The sequence below is a fragment of the Macaca fascicularis genome, chromosome 5 (assembly GCF_037993035.2).
Source record: "Macaca fascicularis isolate 582-1 chromosome 5, T2T-MFA8v1.1".
Taxonomy (NCBI): domain Eukaryota; kingdom Metazoa; phylum Chordata; class Mammalia; order Primates; family Cercopithecidae; genus Macaca; species Macaca fascicularis.
In genome coordinates this window covers 48,266,056-48,286,862 of record NC_088379.1, presented here as the reverse complement: position 1 = coordinate 48,286,862, position 20,807 = coordinate 48,266,056, and the positions used below count along the sequence as shown (strand labels likewise).

Genomic DNA, 20,807 nt, shown 5'->3' with positions numbered 1-20,807 from the left:
ATCCAAGAAAGGTGATAAATGTGAACTAGAGCTGGAGATTTAAAATTGGCACCTGTAAAAATACATTATTTTTTGAAATAAGTTTGTAAACATTTCCCTTATTTAAAAATCTGAAATTATATTAATTTTGATAAAATTCTAGATTTTTTCCAAATAAGTCAAAACCTAAAAAGAATGGAAATTTTAGGTAAAATTTAGGTAAAAATGGAAAGAAACTAAGAGTCATATTATGATTTTCAGGCTGTTATAAGAAACGTCTTTTACTGTATCATATGGTATTTTATAGTATTTTATAAAAATGTAGGGATTGACCTTATTATCCTTATTATACAAGGTTTTATTGTGGTTTAAAATTCCAAATCTTTTATGTAGCTTCCCTTATACCTCTGCTTCAATTACAAGTAATAGTTTATTGAAATTTAATGTATATATGAAAAAGCCTTGTCATTGACTTTTTTTTTTTTTTGGAGAAAAATTATTCATTTTAAGACAAAAACAGAGACTATTTGAGCCGAGACCTGATGGATTTAAGAGTGCTGTTGATCATGGTTGACTTGTGAAAGTGATAGATAGATAGATAGATCTTTTATCGTTATTTTTCTTTTGTACTGGGCTTATGTTTTGTTTTTTTTCTTATTTTCTTGCTTAATAATAGTATCATTAAGCAGGCAGGAGAAAAATAATACCATTGAAACTAAAAGTAATTTAATTTGATTGAGTTGATTGAGTATATACATATATATACACATATATATATTTATTATACTTCTAAGTTCTGGGATGCAAATGCAGAACATTTGGGTTTGTTATATAGGTATATGTGTGCCATGGTAGTTTCCTGCACCTATTCCCCCATCATCTAGGTTTTAAGCCCCACATGCATTAGCTACTTGTCCTAGTGTTCTCCCTCTCCTTGTCCCCCACCCCCCAACTGACCCCTGTGTGTGATGTTCCCCTCCCTGTGTCCACATGTTCTGATTGTTCACCTCCCACTTATGAGTGAGAACATGCAGTGTTTGGTTTTCTGTTTTTGTGTTAGTGTGTTGAAGATGATGGCTTCCAGCTTCATCCATGTCCCTGCAAAGGACATGAACTCATCCTTTTTTATGGGTGCATAGTATTCCATGATGTATATGTAGCACGTTTTCTTTATCCAGTCTGTCATTGACAGGCATTTGGGTTGATTCCAAGTCTTTGCTATTGTGGACAGTGCCACAATAAACATACATGTGCATGTATCTTTATAGTAGAATGATTTATATTCCTTAGGGTATATACCCAGTAATGGGATTGCTGGGTCAAATGGTATTTCTGGTTCTAGATCCTTGAGGAATCGTCACCCTATCTTCCACAATGGTTGAACTAATATACACTCCCACCAACAGTGTAAAAGCATTCCTATTTCTCCACAGCCTCACCAGCATCTATTGTTTCTTGACTTTTTGATAATCGCCATTGTGACTGGCATGAGATGGTATTTCATTGTGGTTTTGATTTGCATTTCTCTAAAGATCGGTGATGTTGAGCTGTTTTTCATATGTTTGTTGGCTGCATACATATCTTCCTTTTTGAAGTGTCTGTTTATATCCTTTGCCCACTTTTTGATGGGGTTGCTTGATTTTTTTCTTGTAAATTTAAGTTCCTTGTAGATTCTGGATATTAGATCTTTGTCAGATGGGTAGCTTGCAAAAATGTTCTCCCATTCTGTAGGTTGCCTGTTCACTCTGATGTTAGTTTCTTTTGCTGTAGAGAAGCTCTTTAGTTTGATTAGATCCCATTTGTCAATTTTTGCTTTTGTTGCAATTGCTCTTAGCATTTTAATCATGAAGGCTTTGCTCATGCCTATGTCATAATTTTGCAGTTTATTGTATTTATGGACAAAGTAACAAGAATAATATTTGTTCTGCGGCATTTGTTTTATGTGCTTTGTCACACATTATACCCACATACAAATATATATACATTTACAGTAAATATATTTTAACGTCTTAATGCTTACGAATTTTCAAATGATATTTTGTATCATTGATTTTTACCTGTAATCATATGTGGGAAACTTACGTTTAAATGACTGAGACCTTTATATATATGCGTAGTTTGCACATTATCAGTTGAAGTTAGTACATTTTTATTTAGTACTCTTATTTTTCCGAACGCCACTTTTCTAGTTTCTGTGGGAGATGTAATGATGTATGTACCCTTTAGAGGATCACAGTCTCAAAGCAACTCTTACAGCACCACAGAGCTCTAGAACAGGAAGAAACTCTGGAGGTTATCTTCTCTTAAGGGTATGTTTAAACAGTAGTTCTCTGATTCTTATGCATTTTCTCCTTTGCTCAGTAAGCAGGAGATGTGGGCCAATTTTTTGTTTGTTTGTTTTTTTGAAACAGGGTCTCACTTTGTTGCCCAGGCTAGAGTGCAGGGGCACAGTCACTGCTCACTGCAGCCTCTATCTCCCAGGTTCAGGTGATCCTCTCACCTTAGCCTGGGACTACAGGCTAGCATCACCATGCCCAGCTGACTTCTTTTTACTTTTACTAGAGATGAGGTCTCACTCTGTTGCCCAGGCTGGTCTCAAATTCCTGAGCTCAAGTGATCCTCCTGCGTGGGCCCCGCAAAGTGCTGAGATTACAGGAGTGAGCCATCATGTCCGACCATGGGGCAGTTTTTTTAGTTCAGGGATTTACAAATTATGAAGTCAAGAAATAATTTTAGTGGGAAATGACTAGAATATAACACTTGTTTTTCCTGTAATTAGGTTAGAGACTACCAAAGCGTATTGCAGATTATTTCAAATATATCATATTATATTGTGTAGATATATACTGGGTTTTAAAAAATGTATTATAGGTTGTGCGCAGTGGCTCACACTTGTAATCCCAGCACTTTGGGAGGCCGAGGCAAGTGGATCACCTAAGGTCAGGAGTTCAAGACCAGCCTGGGCAACATGGTGAAACCCCGCCTCTCCTAAAAATACAAAAATTAGCTGGGTGCGGTGGTGCATGCATGTAATCCCAGCTACTCAGGAGGCTGAGGCAGGAGAATTGCTTGAGCCCGGGAAGCAGAGGTTGTAATGAGTTGAGATTGGGCCATTGCATTGCAGCCTGGGCGACAAAGCGAGACTGTCACAAAAAAAAAAAAAAAAAAAAAGTTACATAAATTTTTAAATACATTTTTAAATGTATTTTTTTTATTGAAGTGAAAAGATTTTAGAAAACATATCTTTAATGTGTCTTCTCCTCCACCTCCCACTCCCGACTTGAAACCTGGGGAGCAGCCAGTGTTCTTCATCCCTAGATATGCTACTTAATCTCTTTGCTGTGCTCTCTTGCTCTCATGCCTGATACCAAAGTCAAGTGTTTTCTACCCAGAAACCAGGTGATATTTCCCTGTGATAGTAAAAAACATGCAGTGAGATAGTTTTTTCATTTTGCTGGTCTTGCTTGCATGCCTTTGGGCAAAAATAAAACACTTTGGTGGCTCTGCTAATCTGTAAGTATTGCTTATGATGTGCCTATCTTGTTACCAAGATGTGATTTAGTCACCAAGAGAATTTGGATATTTAATACTAGTACATAACAAAACTCCTTATCAAGTACTCATGTGGGCACATACAGAGGCCTAATTGTATTCTTGTAATGCACAATATAAATACTAATATTGTTTTGGAGAATCAGCATGGTATGCCAAAGCCATGGTTTGGAAAAATGCATTGTAGTATGTTTTTATCTGTGGGAATTACTGGCAAATATAATTGAGAGATTCTAAATACTGTAGTTGTTTCCTTCACTTTTGAATTTGGCTTAAGTATTTTTGGTCTTTTTTGTTTTAAATCGCTGAATTATTTTGTTGTATCAATGGTTGAAGCTAAACCGTGATTGTCATTTTAATATTTATGTCTTCTTTTAAAGGTGTATTTTAAAAACAATTTTCTCCCACTGAGAGGGGTTAAAAAATAAATGGGGAGAATAGTAGAATAAATGCTCAGGTGTCCATTCCTCAGCTCAGACATTTATGAAACCACTATTACCCACTCCCTTTCTGCAGGTCCCAGTTATTTTTGAGGCATTTTCTTTGTCACAACATTTCACCTGTAAATACTTCAGTATGCATTTATAAGAGACAAGGACTTCTGTTTTTAGATAGATAAAGAAGAATCTTAAAAACCTTTTTGAAGAATGTACTGAATTATGATCATTAAATTTGTGTATGGGATGTTAGAGTGATATAAAGGAAAATGAGATAGTTTAAATGGAGTAAGTGGAAAAAAGAAATACCCCACAAGCAGTTGTACCAAAAAACAGTAGAAAAATTACAGTGAAAAGGCCAATTAACAGCTTTTAAAGTACTCATGGAGAAAAGGAAGACATTTGCATTTTATAACCGCCAGTATGTGTCTACATTCCACATAGGTCAGTAGGGGAGTAAAGCCAAGTGTATTTCATACCATTTGAAATAGCAATTCTGTTTCAAGACTTTTTCTTAAGGGAGAAATCAAAGATGTGTACAAGATTGCCAATCAAGATATTCACTACAATATTACTTACAGAAATGGGGAATTGAACCTTTTTTTAAAGAGATCTTTTAGTCCATTCTTTTATTTTTATAGATAATAGTACAGGTAGTTTCCATTTATTAAGTACTTCCCGTATTTCAAGCATTTTGCTAACACCTTAACGTGAATTATATGATGTAAACCTCTAACAACAATAATAAGCAATATTTATTACAACCTCCAACTTTCACATGAGAAACTAAGGCTTGGGCCAGGCGCGGTGGCTCATGCCTGTACTCCCAGCACTTTGGGAGGCGAAGGCAGGCAGATCACCTGAGGTCAGGAATTTAAGAGCAACCTGGCCAATATGGCAAAACTTTGGCTCTACTAAAAATACAAAAATTAGTCAGGTGTGGTGGTACGTGCCTGTAGCCCCAGCTACTCGGGAGGCTGAGGCAGGATAATCACTTGAACTTGGGAAGTGGAGGTTGCTATGGGCGACAGAGTGAGACTCTGTCTCAAAAAAAAAAAAAAAAAAAAGAAACTAAAGCTTGAGTTTAACTAACTTGTCCTAGATAACTCAGGAAATAAGCATAAAGGAGAGTTCTAAACTTAACCTAATTCCAGAGCCTTTGTATCTAAACATTATACTGTACTACTTCCTGACCTAGTCAAAAAGGTGATTTAGGCCCATAATAAGAAATGGGAAGAAGGGACTCTGCTCCAGGTCACAAAAAATAGTGCAAAAGTGAGATTGAAAAATCCTAACTCAGGGCTAAATACAATCTGTTGCCTCCCCGCATGAATATGGCTAATAAAAATAATTGCTCCTTTTTTCTTCTCTTTAGTATCTTATGTTCAACATTTCCCCATCTACTGTTTATGAAATTATAAGTTTCTAGTCTTTATTTTCTTCTCTGAGGAATAATTTTCTGAATCATATTTGCTCAGCAACATTCATGAAATAGCACTGCACTACTCATGTCCTGAGCCTAAATGAATTGAACTTAATGCTCAATATTAGTGGAATGATTAAAAGAAGATTATTTATAAAATAATGTTTTGTAACCACTAGATAGTGTACAATATGATTCTGGTTGTATGCAATACAATGTTTAATTTATATAGGAAGACCTGAAAGAAATTAACCCAGATGGTAAAATGAATTCATAATGGCTACCTCTAGGTGTTAGAATTATGAGTAATTTTTATTTCTTCATTACTTTTTTGGGAAATTGTTGCAAATTTTATCAGCTTTTGTTGTATAAGTTAATAACTATTACCATTATTGGGTACTTACTGTGTGTCAAGCACTCTTTAAACACTTTTCATTTTTTACACTTAGTTCTGAAAATAGCCCTAAGAGATTTTATTATCCTTATTGTATAGATGAGGAAACAGAGGTTGAATACTTTGACAATTTGAGTGTATCCTTCTAGGTGTATTCTTGGCTTCCACTTTTATTTCCAACAGTTGGGAAGATACTATAAATACTATTTTTTTCACTTTGTAAAAATGTGTGTTGAATATTATCGCAAAGTAGTCAATATATTTTTAAAATATTGATGGATAACATTTCATCTTAGGAATGTGACATGATTTTTTTTTCCAACTGGTCCTTTTTGTTCTTTGCCTCTACTACAATATTCTGCTCATAGGAATAATAGTACAATGAGCATCTTTCCCAGTAAATTTGTATATACATTTCTGATTATCTTTCTAGAATTAACTCTTAGAAGTGGAGTTACTGGGTCAAAGATCATAAACATTTTAGAGGCTTTTGGTACAAGTTGTGAGATTGCAGTTGACAAATGAACTTCCTTCCTTAAATTTCGAAAAGTTGTTTTGGGGCTATAAATTTGGGAGAAATGGGTCATCTAAGTCATCTGGGGGAATTTGTTCTTTCATAGTTTCTCTTATAGAAGTCAGGCTTCTCTAAGCTTGCTGGAGGCAGTAAACACAGAAAAAGAGGAAAGACAAACTTTGGAGATTAAATTGTAGCCATTTACTTGGTTTATGACCTTGAGCAGCTATTTATTCATTTTTCTCTTTTAGTTAACATTTTTATTAACTTAGAAACCTTTTCATTGCAATTGTTTTATAAAAACATGTAAAATATACCTATCATCTATACACATTTTCTCTGATGTTTGATTTTATGGGACCTTAGGGTCATAATTAGCTAGAATAAGTCCCATTGTATAATTTTAAAAAACTATACATATAAAAGGTTAACACATTGATTACAGATGACTCTAGAAAGCATTTTAGATGTTGCATCTTTAAAAAGAATTTTTCTAAGGGGTCACATGTTCCCTTCCTCTGACAAGCAAGAACAGAAACTTTTGGATGAATTAATTGAAATTTCTGTTAAATGGTTAAAGAGTTATTGTGTGTTTCTCTTGGGCATATCATCTTCCAGAGACTTTGTAGGCAACTTCTGCAGACTTTAATTCTAGGTTTGGGTGGTAGGCAGAAGAGCATTTTAACTTAAGGGGGTTCAGAGAATAATTAATGAAATCAGTAAAGAAAGTATCCATATGAAGCCACTGAATACATTAGGGTTGGTTATTCTAGAAAAACCAAGGTTGATAATGGGTAATCTGACAGTCTAGAAATTCATGAGCAGTACAAATGGAATAAACAGAAAACATTCTATTGACCGTTGAAGGTTGTAATTGCTTTAATGGAAAAAAAGAAGTACTACTTTTTTCTATGAATAGTAAAATTGTAAAACAATCTACTGGCCCGGCGCGGTGGCTCACGCCTGTAATCCCAAGACTTTGGGAGGCTGAGGCAGACGGATCACGAGGTCAGGAGATCGAGATCATCCTGACTAACACAGTGAAACCCCATCTCTACTAAAAATACAAAAAAAAAAAAAAATTAGCCGGGCATGGTGGTGGGCGCCTGTAGTCCCAGCTACTCTGGAGGCTGAGGCAGGAGAATGGCGTGAACCCGGGAGGCGGAGCTTGCAGTGAGCTGACATTGCGCTACTGCACTCCAGCCTGGGCGACAGAGCAAGACTCCCTCTCAAAGAAAAAAAAAAAAAAAAAAAATTAAAAAACCTACTATAAATGGTAGGCATAGAAAATAAGTATAAGGAGGATTTTTATCAGAGGCTCTTAATCCATAATTAATGGTTGGATTAGGAAGGCTCAACTCTTCAAAGTTATAGAAATGTGCTTTTTGGAAGATGACATCTCCACCTCTTTCAGATTTCTAAAGCAGTAACTCCAAAAGGCTTAAGCTCCCACTGGAATATAAGCTCCACAAGGATAGGGATTTTTGTTTTATTCACTTTTTTTCTGTCATACTGGCAGATAGTTCTGTTTAATAAATATTTGGCGAGGGTATGATTTCTGTAAACTGATGTGTGGTAGTCCAAAAATTTTCTCTTGGTTCTTAACTCTAAATGTAGAATGGAAAGATTTATATTTCATTTATATTCCATTTTTCTGTGCCAACATGAAAATGTAGTATGAAAATTATTCTAAAAATACATATTCATTCATCAGTGTATAAGAAAATGTACCACTGTGATGCTGTTTTCATTTGATTTAATGAATGAAACTTTTATAGAAAACTTCCTCTTAAAATTGTGAATGGAAAATTTGCTGCTTGTTTTCATTAGATCAAGTAGTATGACAATAACTGCTGTTCTGTCTAAAAATGTAAAGTCAATAAAATGTTGACAAGTTCACCTGCAGAGAACATTGGTTTATCAGCAAGAAATTTAGATTTTTGCAGTGAAGCCCAAATATTCTGGCTGAGTATCATTACACAGCATTTTTAGCAGGTCATGTAATATAATCTGTAATTATATTAGTTAGTGTAGTATGTTTCCATACTTTTTAAAATTGAAATTTGGGAGAAAGTTAAAAAGAGGCTGGCTGTGGTAGCTCACGCTGTAATCCCAGCACTTTGGAAGGCTGAGGTGGGTGGATCACTTTAGGTCAAAAGTTTGAGACCAGCCTGGCCAACATGGTGAAACCCCATCTCTACTAAAAATACAAAAAATTAGCCAGGCATGGTGGCACACACCTGTAATCCTAGCTACTTGGGAAGCTGAGGTAGGAGAATCGCTTGAATATGGGAGGCGGAGGTTGCAGCGAGCCAAGATCGTGCCACTGTACTCCAGCCTGGTGACAGAGTGAGACTCCATCTCAAAAAAAAAATTGACTAAGAGAAGGTTAAATGCAAGTTCATTTTTTAAAAATTTAAAAAATTACAGCATTTCTCAAGAGAAAAAGTGAATTACTTAGCAAATGAAGAGTGATAAAACCACTGTTAATTTTACAAATAATGAAATTTCTTTGGTAATTAAAGGGATGACCATAAATTCTTTTTTAAAATGATTTTTACTAATGAGATATAAACAATATTTGACTAATTGCTGCCTGCATTTGATTACTTGTAAGCAAATTTTTCTTGTTTTTACACAATCTTTGGCAGATTAAAGAAGTTACTGCATTTTGTTTTCTATAATTATGTTTGTGTTACAGAAACTATGATCATTTAAAATTTATTTGAAAACTGTTGCATCCTCACTCTAAAAGGCCGTCAGAACACTTGTGTCATTTTGGTTTTTGCATCATTTTAAGAGGCCTTGCAAGATTGCCAGAATTAATTTTAATAGAATGGCAGGAATTGACCCTCATAGATTCCGTGTCTTATAATGCGATTTCTTGCTTTAGTTGAAATATGAATTTCTAAGTCACCACACCCTCTAGTATTCAAGTATAATATAAAATACATTTTGAAGTTACATTTAGAGTTTTGAGCTTGGATCTTTGAGGTAATTTACCATAATCTTTTTACCTGGTGGCGTAATCACTTTTATAGCATTCTGTAAGAATGTTAGCATTCCTAACAACTGTTGCCTAAAGATTCACTGAGCAGGGACCCCAATCTTTTATGAAGCAGTCTTTTTATTACTTACGTACTATTTAAGTTGTTGTTCCTTATGTCAAGCTCAAATCTACCATACGCCAGGCACCATAACTTCTCTGTTCAAATTGTGGAGTATTCCTGTCATACAGACAAGTATTGCGAATACTATATTGAACATCTCTGAAATTCATTTATCCTTAATTTTTGCTCTATTTGCTTGGGATTATTGTTTCCTGTATTAATGTATATCAGAGACGACACACATCAGATGTCTTCCTAAAATTAAGATAAATTTGTGGCATTTCTGTTATTATTCTAGAAATTCTGTTCAGAAAGGAATGAGGTTCATGTGTTATTTGAACACCCATTCAGCTTTCTTTTGCTTTCTGTACTGAAGTGAAATGAGGCTTCCTGCCCCGAGGGACCTCATTTGCCCTGAGGCCCTTCCAAGTACCAGAGCTGGACCACTGTTCACTATTACACATGGAAGCTTCTACATTATTACTCTCTGTGGGTGAAAAGTCTTGCCCTTCAAGGCTTGTGCTGTTGGGCTGTTTACAGTCTTCTCTTCAGTGTTGTCAAATACCAACTGAGGTCTGTTTTTATTTGAACTTTTTTGTTTTAAATAAGAAAGAACAGCAATGATTATTTGTGTAGCATGACCATGTAGAATTACCAAACCTCTCTGACCTTCAGTGTCTCAAAATAGTATTGTAAAAGTAGTAGTAAAAATTACTCTTCTTTACAGATAAAATGTTCTCTGATCAACTGGAATGAAAATAAAAATTAATCCCATATTAAGTGATACATATGGAGAAAAGATGAAAAAGTGATTGTCATGCAAGTAAACAGACCAAAAAAGTCCCAGAAAGACCCACCCCCACCAAGCCAGCCCTGCTAAAAGTGATTATAACCTATGAAGAAAGCCAAAGAAGTATAAACCACATATTTTCCAGGGTTACCAAAAGATGCATTTATTTTATCTTATCAAAAGTGAAAAGTTGAAAATAGGAAGGTTGTGTGTCTACTGAAGAAGTGTTACAAACTCTGGACAAATATTGAGAAGTCTTAAAGTGACATAGTGCCATGACAGTGTGATTACAAGAAATACACATACAACAAAAGCGTGACATTAGCACTTGCTATGTCTGAGCTGAAGACTGCAAGCAAAAGCAAAGCAAAATGAAATACCTAGACATGGTGGTACAAATCGGTCCTAGGTAGGATTTTTGCTGTATTCCTAAAACTGCACTGTACTTCAGTAGTGACTGGTTTTGTAATTTGTCCCAGAAGATGAAATGAAAGATAGCTTAAATCTCATGAAATATTGTCCAGTGGGACCATGCCCACAAGACATGACATGCTGTTTGTCACATTAGTTTTTTTTAGGTTTGAGGGAGAAGTGATTCCATGAACCTAAGATAAGTAAAGTATCAAGAATTATGGCAGGATTGTATTGATAATAAATTTTAGAAATATTTGCTGGAGCAGTAAAAAATTCCAGTAAGTTCGAATGATACTGTGAACAAGCACAAACAAGTTAGTATTTTATTCATATTTCCCAGATTTTTGGCTTTGAAAATTTGGCTTTAGTGATGATTTAATTGTTTACACCTGTGAGTAAATGAAATATTACGTTTTTCTAACTTGCCTAAAGGAATTTCAAATTAAGAGTTTTTGGTACAAATTAATACTTCAGGATATTTAACCCTTTCTGTTCGGTTGGGGATTAAATTAATTAAAGAGAAAAACTAATATGCAACTGGTTATTATTTAAAATAAGGCTAATTTGAGTTTCAATGCCAGATTTAAAATTTGTCTTATTTTAGCTATAGAAAAATGCTAAGACCGCCAGGCGTGGTGGTTCACACCTGTAATCCCAGCCTTTAGGGAGGCTGAGGCGGGTGGATCACCTGAGGTCAAGAGTTGGATACCAGCCTAGCCAACATGGTGAAACCCCATCTCTACTAAAACTACAAAAACTTAGCCGGGTGTGGTGGCGGATGCCCGTAATCCTAGCTACTCAGGAGACTGAGGCAGGAGAATCGCTGGAACCCGGGAGGTGGAGGCTGCAGTGAGCGTGAGCTGAGATCGTGCCACTGCACTCTAGCCTGGGCAACAAGAGTGAAACTTCGTCTCAAAAAAAAAAAAAAAAAAGCCAAGGAAACATGAAATGTGCCTGATAACGTGGAATCTTTATAAATGGTAAAAAGACAATTCCCTGTGGTCATTTTCTTTATTCTTAGTAACCATCCAAGTATTACAGATATGGTACTGTTGTTCATGGTTCATGACCCCCTCAGAGTTATTGCAGGTAGACTTTGAAAAATATGCATCCCAAATGTTATCTGTAGATGTGATAAATATCAGGCCTAGCAGATACATGAACTATTTTACAAATCTATATTTATTGTAGTGAATAAAATAATGTATTATTGAATAATTAAGTTGTGTGTTAGTTTAACCATTGACTAGTAAAAGCATTGTCACTATACAGAAGAAAGGGAGGAGAAAAACTAGAGATTAAAATTTATTTAAGAGATACTGTCACAATTGCTTGTATGGATTTTGTTTAAATTTAGATTAGAGGAAACTGTTAAAAAGACACTTGAGACAATTGGGGAAATTTGAGTGCTCATTAGTAGTTGATATTGTATTATTAATATAAATATTATAATGGTATTAACTTATTTTTACAAAGTAAATCCTTGTCTTAGAGAGATGCATAATGAATTATCTACAGATGAAATGTTATAATGTCTCGAATTTGCTTTAGAATAATCCAGAGTGGTGGGATAGAGGTTGGGGGAAGTGGATGAAGATATGAATGAAACATGATTTGCCATGAGTTAATTGTTGAAGCTGGGAATGGTGGGGGATTCATTATACTACTCTTAATAATTTTGCACTAATTTGAAATTTTCCATAATAAAAAACTTAGAAAAAATGTCATGCAACATTATTGAAGGGGAGGATATCTGCAGCACTAGGTGACACTGGTGTATAAAATGTGTTCAGAAGTAGGGATGGACATGAGTAACATACAGGTGTACTTACTATAAACACACCTAATGTGTAAATGTATTTTGTTTTTCTTCAGAGCTGAAGCCATTTATTGGTATCTTGGATGGGTAACATCTAAAGGCTTAATTCCTGAAACCACTCAAGAGTCATAGGATTAGACGATCCAAGTTACCACCAGGAAATTACTGTCTCAAGTGATACGGTAAGATTATAGTAAATATTCTCAAGGTTTACATAGTGATTGAGGTCTGAAAAGATTTTTAAATGCTGTATTTTAGCTGTGAGGTTCTACTATAATTTCTTGATCCTATAACTATTATACCAGGAGTTAAAAGTTGTGGTAATCGTTAGCTAAAGTACTTAGAAGTATCAACATGTAAACAAGGCTTTGTGGCATTTCCTCCTCATAGATCCTGTTAATAATAAATACAGTTTCATTACTGGAGTGCTTCCCCTTTGTTGTATGTCTCAGAGTGGATCCTTTCGATGTTTATTAGCAATCAACACCTTTAACGAGGGGGCTTAGGAAACTGATGAAACATAGAAAATTGAACTGCAGTGCAGGCTTAACAAAGGTTTGGCCAACCCTAGGCAGAATATTGTAACTGTGAGAGTTTATTTCCCTTTTTAAGTAGCCAGCTTTTTGGGTAGAGAGAGACGTATCTTCAGTGCCTGTGTATCTTGCACAGATCATTAGAGAAGCTATTCAACAAATATTTGTTGAATGAAGGAAATCAGAGAAAAATCTATGGGCTCTTCTATAACACCTAATCCTGTCCCTATTACCTTAACCCCTTCCTCTCTCCAGTTTAAAGTGCAGTTGAGAATGGTGAGGTTAACAGTGACACAAATGGTTGTCTTGCATGTCATGAACAAACATGAATTAGCATTCTATGTACCACTGTGTTTCTGGGCTTCATAGATAAGGACGACCTGCAGAGAGACCTGGGGAAAACCACAGACATAAAATGGAAATAACATGGGATCATATCGAGAGAGAGAGGGAGGGACAGAGAGAGAAAGGAATGAGTTTTAGGTATATTAAGGCATGCAGTTTACCATTCTAACCAGTTGTTTTTTCTGTTTGTGGGGAATAGACTGATTGGATCTTAATTTTGACACTTTTATGCTTGAAGATTAAGAGACAATCTGCTTCTAAAAATCAGTGCTTTTTTTCCTGTTGAATATATATCTGCTTCAGGGCAACAAATTTGTGTCTTTTACTTGACTTTGTTGTTTTTTTCCTATAGGAGTTCTTGAGACAAGATTTGTATTAATAAATCCTTAAACTTTCTCTGAACCTTAATACTATATTAATGCTTTACATGGAAAGAATCTTTAATTAATGCTTTTTACATAAATAAAAAAAGGATAGTTGACTTAATAAGTAATGTGGCAGGAGAATAAGGATTAAAAACAAAGTAATTCAGAACCAGAAATTTACTCATTTTTCTTTTTTTTCTAATTTTTATTGTACTTTTAAGTTCCGGGGTACATGTGCAGAACGTGCAGGTTTGTTACATAGGTATACACGTAACATGGTGACTTGCTGCACCCATCAACTCATCATCTACATTAGGTATTTCTCCTAATGCTATTCCTCCCCTAGCCCGCCACTGCCCGACAGGTCCCGGTGTGTGATGTTCCCCTCCCCATGTCCGTGAGTTCTCATTGTTCAACTCCCACTTATGAGTGAGAGCATGTGGTGTTTGGTTTTCTGTTCTTGTGTTAATTTGCTGAGAATAATGGTTTCCAGCTTCATTCATGTCCATGCAAAGGACGTGAACTCATTCTTTTTTATGGCTGCATAGTATTCCATGGTGTATATGTGCTACATTTTCTTTCACCAGTTTATCATTGATGGGCATTTGGGTTGGTTCCAAATCTTTGCTATTGTGAATAGTGCCGCAGTACACATATGTGTGCATGATTCTTTATAATAGAATGATTTATAATTCTTTGGGTAGATACCCAGTAATGGGATTGCTGGGTCAAATGGTATTTCTAGGTCTAGATCCTTGAGGAATCGTCACGTTGTCTTCCACAATCTTTGAACTAATTTACACTCCCATGAACAGTATAAAAGTGTTTCTGTTTCTCTCTATCCGCTCCAGCATCTGTTGTTTCCTGACTTTTTAATGATCACCATTCTAACTGGCATGAGGTGGTATCTCAATGTGGTTTTGATTTGCATTATCTAATGACCAGTGAAGATGAGCTTTTTTTCATATGTTTGTTGGCTGCATAAATGTCTTCTTTTGAGAAGTGTCTGCTCATATCCTTTGACCACTTTTTGATGCGGTTGTTTTTTTCTTGTACATTTGTTTAAGTTCTTTGTAGATTATGGATATTAACCTTTTGTCAGATGGATAGATTGCAAAATTTTTCTCCCATTCTGTAGGTTGCCTTTTCACTCTGATGATAGTTTCTTTGGCTGTGCAAAATCTCTTTAGTTTAATTAGATCCCATTTGTCAATTTTGGCTTTTGTTGCTATTGCTTTTGATGTTTTAGTCATGAAGTCTTTGCCCATGCCTATGTCCTGAATGGTATTGCCTGGGTTTTCTTCTAGGGTTTTTACGGTTTTAGGTCTTAGATTTAAGTCTTTAATCCATCTAGAGTTAATTTTTTCAATGATTTTTTTCTGATTTCTATGTAGACCATTTGTGCTTCATCTTTTGAAATACTGTGCAAATCATTTTCTTCATGTTGAGCATTGGAAGAATGAGATTGTATTGTATTTCACTAAGTGAATCAGATTTTTAAAATTATGTGTCATTCGAAGTTATAGATATGATTGCTTGGGGGTTTTACCCTGTTACCTTTGTGTTTTCATTTCCTTCTTGCTCACTTAACAACCCCACCAGAGCGCAGGCAAAGGAAGGGAGAGAACTTTCAGTTTTCAAAGTCTTTTGTAGGTATTTCTTTATTGGATTCTCTTGTTATACTTCTCAATTACATTAAGGCAGTAGGATTGGCTACTTTTGCTATTTGAAAATATTTTGTAGGGTGCTTAATTATTTTGAAAATCATATAATGTTATGACTGTGTTTCTTGAATTTAAGAATTTATACTTTCAGTTCTTCAGCTTTATGTTTTTAGATCCATATATTTAAAATTATCAAATTTTTTTTGGTTCTTCATGCCAAAGTTTTCACCATTACTATTGATAAGTATCATTGATTTTAATAGGGAGGTTTTTTTTGGCATTTAAAAGTCACCTTAGAATGTTCGTAATATAGAATAAAGTTTTAAATGACTCCTTTTCATGTTTTATAAAAGTTGACATTCCTGAGGTGTGTTAGTGAATTTTCAAAATGATAAGAATTATCTTTTGAATACAAGTTACTGTTTTACACGTCAACTCTAAACTTATTTAAAAGAAAGACACACCTCAGGCCAAAGTAAATTTCTCTTTACGTGATCACAGTGAAAGTTTTCAAAATGTAAACGTTAAACTAGTTGGATGCTTAACATTTTATGGTCTCAGTATTGTCGTTAACACCCATCGTACATGTAGGTGTACATGAAGTGCAGTTTCATGGTCTATAGCTGTTTGGTTTGTTATCAGCATGAACAGTAAATGTCCTAAAAATCAGCTTCAAAACAGCTGGCAATTGACTGGGGTTTAGCACCGCCTAAATTCACATGACGTTTATTTGCTCTTTGACACAAATAGTGTACCTGAACTTCTCATCGAGGAAGTTGGTATAAGCACCTTTCTGTGTGCTTGTGAGTCTAGTAATGTAGAAGAACCTTGAAATGGATTTTTTAAAGAGAGTTGTTCCTTCCATTCTTTCGGGAGATGTGGTTTTGGATACTAGTACTCAGGAAAGTTCCCCAAGATTAGTTAAGATGAAATATCTGAGCTCGCTTTCATCTGAGAAGATGGTAGATGAGCAAGGCAGAACCAATTTCTGTCATAGTAATTATGACAAATACGAACACCAACAACTAGGTAAAGTAGAAACATATTTCTTTCCATCCTTTAAAAAAGTATTTTAGGAAAGTAAAACTATTTTTGCAAGTATGAATTCTAGTGAGCACAACTATTTTGAAAATCAAGTTTAAATATTAAAATGTTTAATGAAGTATATAGTTGGCCTACTTTTTTAATAAAATTTTTCTTCAAGTATAGCTGGAGAAATATTTATGCTGTAAGTCAAGATAAAACTTAATGCACTTAATAGTTTTGATGATCTTTGGAAAATATTTTTGAAACGTTATTGACAATATATTAGTTATGCCTATAGGATATGCAAACAAAAAGTAAGATACTGAATTTTATCTGTTACTATAGAAACCATTTAAATTTTGTTTAAAAATATGTTCCATTGTTTTATTTTAAAAGATAATATTTGGGGTGAAATATTAAAAAGTTAAATCTTTGAATAGAACAAGGATTATTTTGTATCATAGTATTTTTGTTATGTGTAATCCTGCAAAGTTAAATATAATGTTCTTTAAAGTTTGAGAGAATAATAGTTAATATGTTTTAGGATAAACATCAGCTTGCATATAGTAACTAACAAATATTACAGGAAAGGAAAATTACTTAGGAAAAAGATGAAAAAATGCTTCATGTTTTCAGATATTTGATTAACACAGTTTAAAATGTTCTCTATTTTTTTTTTTAATTTTAGGGAGTAAATAGCTGTGCCTATAAATTAATGTGCTATTTAGTAGAAGGGAGTTTCTGTAAACCTTCTGCAAGTTTGATATGTATTATAGTTGTTTTCTATGCATATTTTAATATGTATACATATGTAAGCATGCACATACACATTTTTATTAGCAGAATTTGACAAAATGAGACTTATTGTCCAAGTCATTCTGATACTTGCTTGGGTATCTTCCTGTCTCATTTGAAATGCGCTTTGTTGTGTGAATGTAATGATTTATTCAGTTCCTTATAGAGGAACATTTAGAATGACTACTTTTTAGTTATTAAAAATAATTATGTAATATTCATTGATACTTCATACCTTGGGATAATTACTTATTAGTATAAAATTTCATATTAAAATTGTTTTACATTTTATTTTTTAAAATTGACATCATAATTGTACATATTCATGGGTTACATAGCGATGTTTTGATACTTACAATGTATATTGATCTTATCAGAGTGATTAGCATATCTATCATCTCAGATATTTTTCATTTATTTGTGTTAGAAACATTCAGTATTTTCCTTCTAGCTATTTAAAACTGTATATTATTACTATGGTCATCCTACAGTGGTATAGAACACTAGAACTTATTTCTCCTATCTAGCTGCAATTTTGTATCTTTTAACAAATCTCTCCCTATTCCCTCACCTTCCCCCTGCTCTTCCTGGACTCTCCTATCTTCTGTTCTACTGCCTTTTAAGTTTTGATAGACAATGCCATTACCTTTGAAAACATTATGATTTTAAGCTCCTTAGGGTAGGATGTGAGAATTCCTATTACCTTATATTCTCCCTAGCATCGTTTCGTGTCAGTTTAAAAAATAGTATCATATTTATGAGAAACCATACTTTCTTTTTAAAAAATACCAGTTATGTAAAAGAATAAAGAGGGAGCTTTTACATTTTAGAAAGAAATATATATTGATGTCTACTGTGTACTGGTATTAGGAGATACCAGTTTTTTATACTGTTCGCTTATTTGAGTAGAAGTGGAAATGATGCCACTGATGGGTTGGCACCTCCTAATTTTAATTAAAAAATTTATAAATCAGCCAGCACTTGGTTTTGTGTTCAACAGTGTATATGCATAAGTGAAAATATGTGTATATTAATATGTGCAGTTACTTGAATCATTTAGTTGTTTTTTTCACTTTACTACAGCCTACGTAATTGAACTTGGTATTTAAATGTAATATGGTATGCCTGTTTATATGACTCCTTAGTTTTATCTCTTAACTTGTTTTTTTTTTTTAAAGACTATCTTATACTCTTAAATACAGCACACATGTTACAAGGTATAATAATTAGATTTTATAATTTGTATTAATTTGCAAATTTGCAGTCAGTTTCTGTTTGATTAAGAATTTCCCATGGTATATATGTTTTTACTAATCAAGATCAAAATAAAGCATAATCATGAAACAACAAATAATCTGATGTCTGTTGAAATTTCTGAGGCTAGAGGTTCTTTGTGGAATAACTCTTGCATGATTTTTCTCTTCAAAAATAAAATTCAGGCCTGAGGATGGGGAAGCAAAAAAAAAATAGAATTCAACCTTAGGAAATGACTATTGAAATTTTTAAAGAACTTATTTGGCAATTTATGTAGAGAGATTTGGTTTTAAAGTGTCTGGCTCTTCCATTTCAATGCACTGATCAATTCCTTCTCTCTTTCTCTCTCTCTCTCTTTTTTTTTGTTTTTTGTTTTTTGTTTTTTTGAGACAGAGTTTTGCTCTGGTGCCAGGCTGGAGAGCAGTGGCACGATCTTGGCTGACTGCAACCTCCACCTCCCAGGTTCAAGCAATTCTCCTGCCTCAGCCCCCCCGAATAGCTGGGATTACAGGCACATGCCACCACACCCAGCTAATTTTTGTATTTTTAGTAGAGACAGGGTTTCACCATGTTGGCCAGGATGGCCTCGATCTCTTGACCTCGTGATCTGCCTGCCTCGGCCTCCCAAAGTGTTGGGATTACAGGCATGAGCCACCCCACCCGGCCAGTTCCTTCTGTTGAATCTCAAGATTTGATACTAAATTTATATTGCATATACAAATTGTAAATACAACCGTTCATACCAATGTACACATAGGTTACTTGCATCTCAACATAAGTGAATCTTACTTCCTATTTACTGGTGGTTCTGGGATAGAGATAATGCAGTGGTTTAGCCAGAAGTCATAAAAATATGACTAGTACAGTTCACCTAAGGGGTGTTCCAGTTTTGTTCATTTAATGAAAGGAGAAATCGATGATATGGAGAGATTTCACGTAAAAAGATGCAAAGAAAGAGCTATTAGAGAAAAACTGGCGTGTAATCTCAAAGCTTTATACTTGAATCAGTTGTTTCCAACTTCTTTAATTACTAATTCAATATTTAAAAAGTTATTTTTTCAGGCTGGTGCGGTGGCTCACGCTTGTAATCCTAGCACTTTGGGAGGCTGAAGCAGGCGGATCACCTGAGGTTAAGGAGTTTGAGATCAGTCTGGCCAACATGGCAAAACCCTGTCTCTACTAAAACTACAAAAATTAGCTGGGCATGGTGGCAGGCACCTGTAATCCCAGCTACTTGGGAAGCTGAGGCAGGAGAATCACTTGAACCCAGTAGGCGGAGGTTGCAGTGAGCTAAGATCGCACCATTGCATTCCAACTGGGCAACAGAGGGAGACTCTGTCTCAAAAAAAAAAGTTATTTTTTCTAAGAGATTTTAGATAAGATTGTAATCTGTATTGACAGTTGTACATTTGTGAGAGAATCAACCGTGAATAAGTCTAGCTTAGAATATGTAGAAATCTACCTGCAGCTTTTAACTACAGAATTATTTATAGATGTTTATGATTTAACAAAAATATGTGTAATTTGCAGGGAATGATATTTTAAAGATTCTTTGCTATTGATAATTTTTTTTAAACTTTCTTTAAATGTTAAGTAGCCTAATATTTTAAAAATTTTCCTAGAAGTTCTCAAACAACTCTTTGGTTTCACCAATATCCTCTATTCCTCTGTAAAATATATTTTTAAATGCTTGTAGCACACTACTACATACTGATGAAATTCTCTGGTACCATTTCTGCTCCTAATAGGCTAAGTTGTGGGCTTAACAAGAATCGGTTATATTTTTAAACAAATCTGTTTATGCCAGTTATACTTATTATTGTGATTGTGTAATTCAATTAAATATTACATAATTCAGTAAAGTGTGCAATTCAAAAGCAAGAGTTGTTTCAGTGTAAACGAAGTTGAATGCTTTGGTTAGACTTCATAAAGATGAATTCCCGAAAAAAATGTGCATTTGAATTACATATAGGCCAGGAAAGTATACAAGATTGGAAGGATTTTGCCCTTGGATACCTTCAGTTTCTTGTGCCACTTTAAAAAAACTGAAACTTGGCTGGGCGCGGTGGCTCACACCTGTAATCCCAGCACTTTGGGAGGCCAAGGTGGGCATATCACGAGGTCAGGAGATCGAGACCATCCTGGCTAACACAGTGAAACCCTGTCTCTAATAAAAATACAAAAAAATTAGCCGGGCATGGTGGCGGGAGCCCGTGTAGTCCCAGCTACTCGGGAGGCTGAGGCGGAAAATGTCATGAACCTGGGAGGCAGAGCTTGCAGTGAGCTGAGATTGCGCCACTGTGCTCCAGCCTGGGCTACAGAGCAAGATTCCGTCTCAAAAAAAAAAAAAAAGAAAAAAGAAATTGAAGCTTGAAGTCATAGCTGATGTACAT

At 34.7% G+C, this 20,807-nt stretch overlaps 1 protein-coding gene across 25 annotated transcripts in view; it reads left to right on the top strand.

The window, feature by feature from the left end:
- FRYL (FRY like transcription coactivator) overlaps window positions 1-20,807 on the top strand; it is a 286,610-nt gene that overhangs the window by 69,981 nt on the left and 195,822 nt on the right. For 23 of the 25 annotated variants that reach the window (XR_012434819.1, XR_012434820.1, XR_012434821.1 and 20 more), the window contains one exon: window positions 12,489-12,614. The exons of the other annotated variants lie outside the window; for them this stretch is intronic. The gene's annotated coding sequence lies outside the window, so the exon portion shown is untranslated. The remainder of the gene's footprint in view (window positions 1-12,488; window positions 12,615-20,807) is intronic. 25 annotated transcript variants of the gene reach the window in all.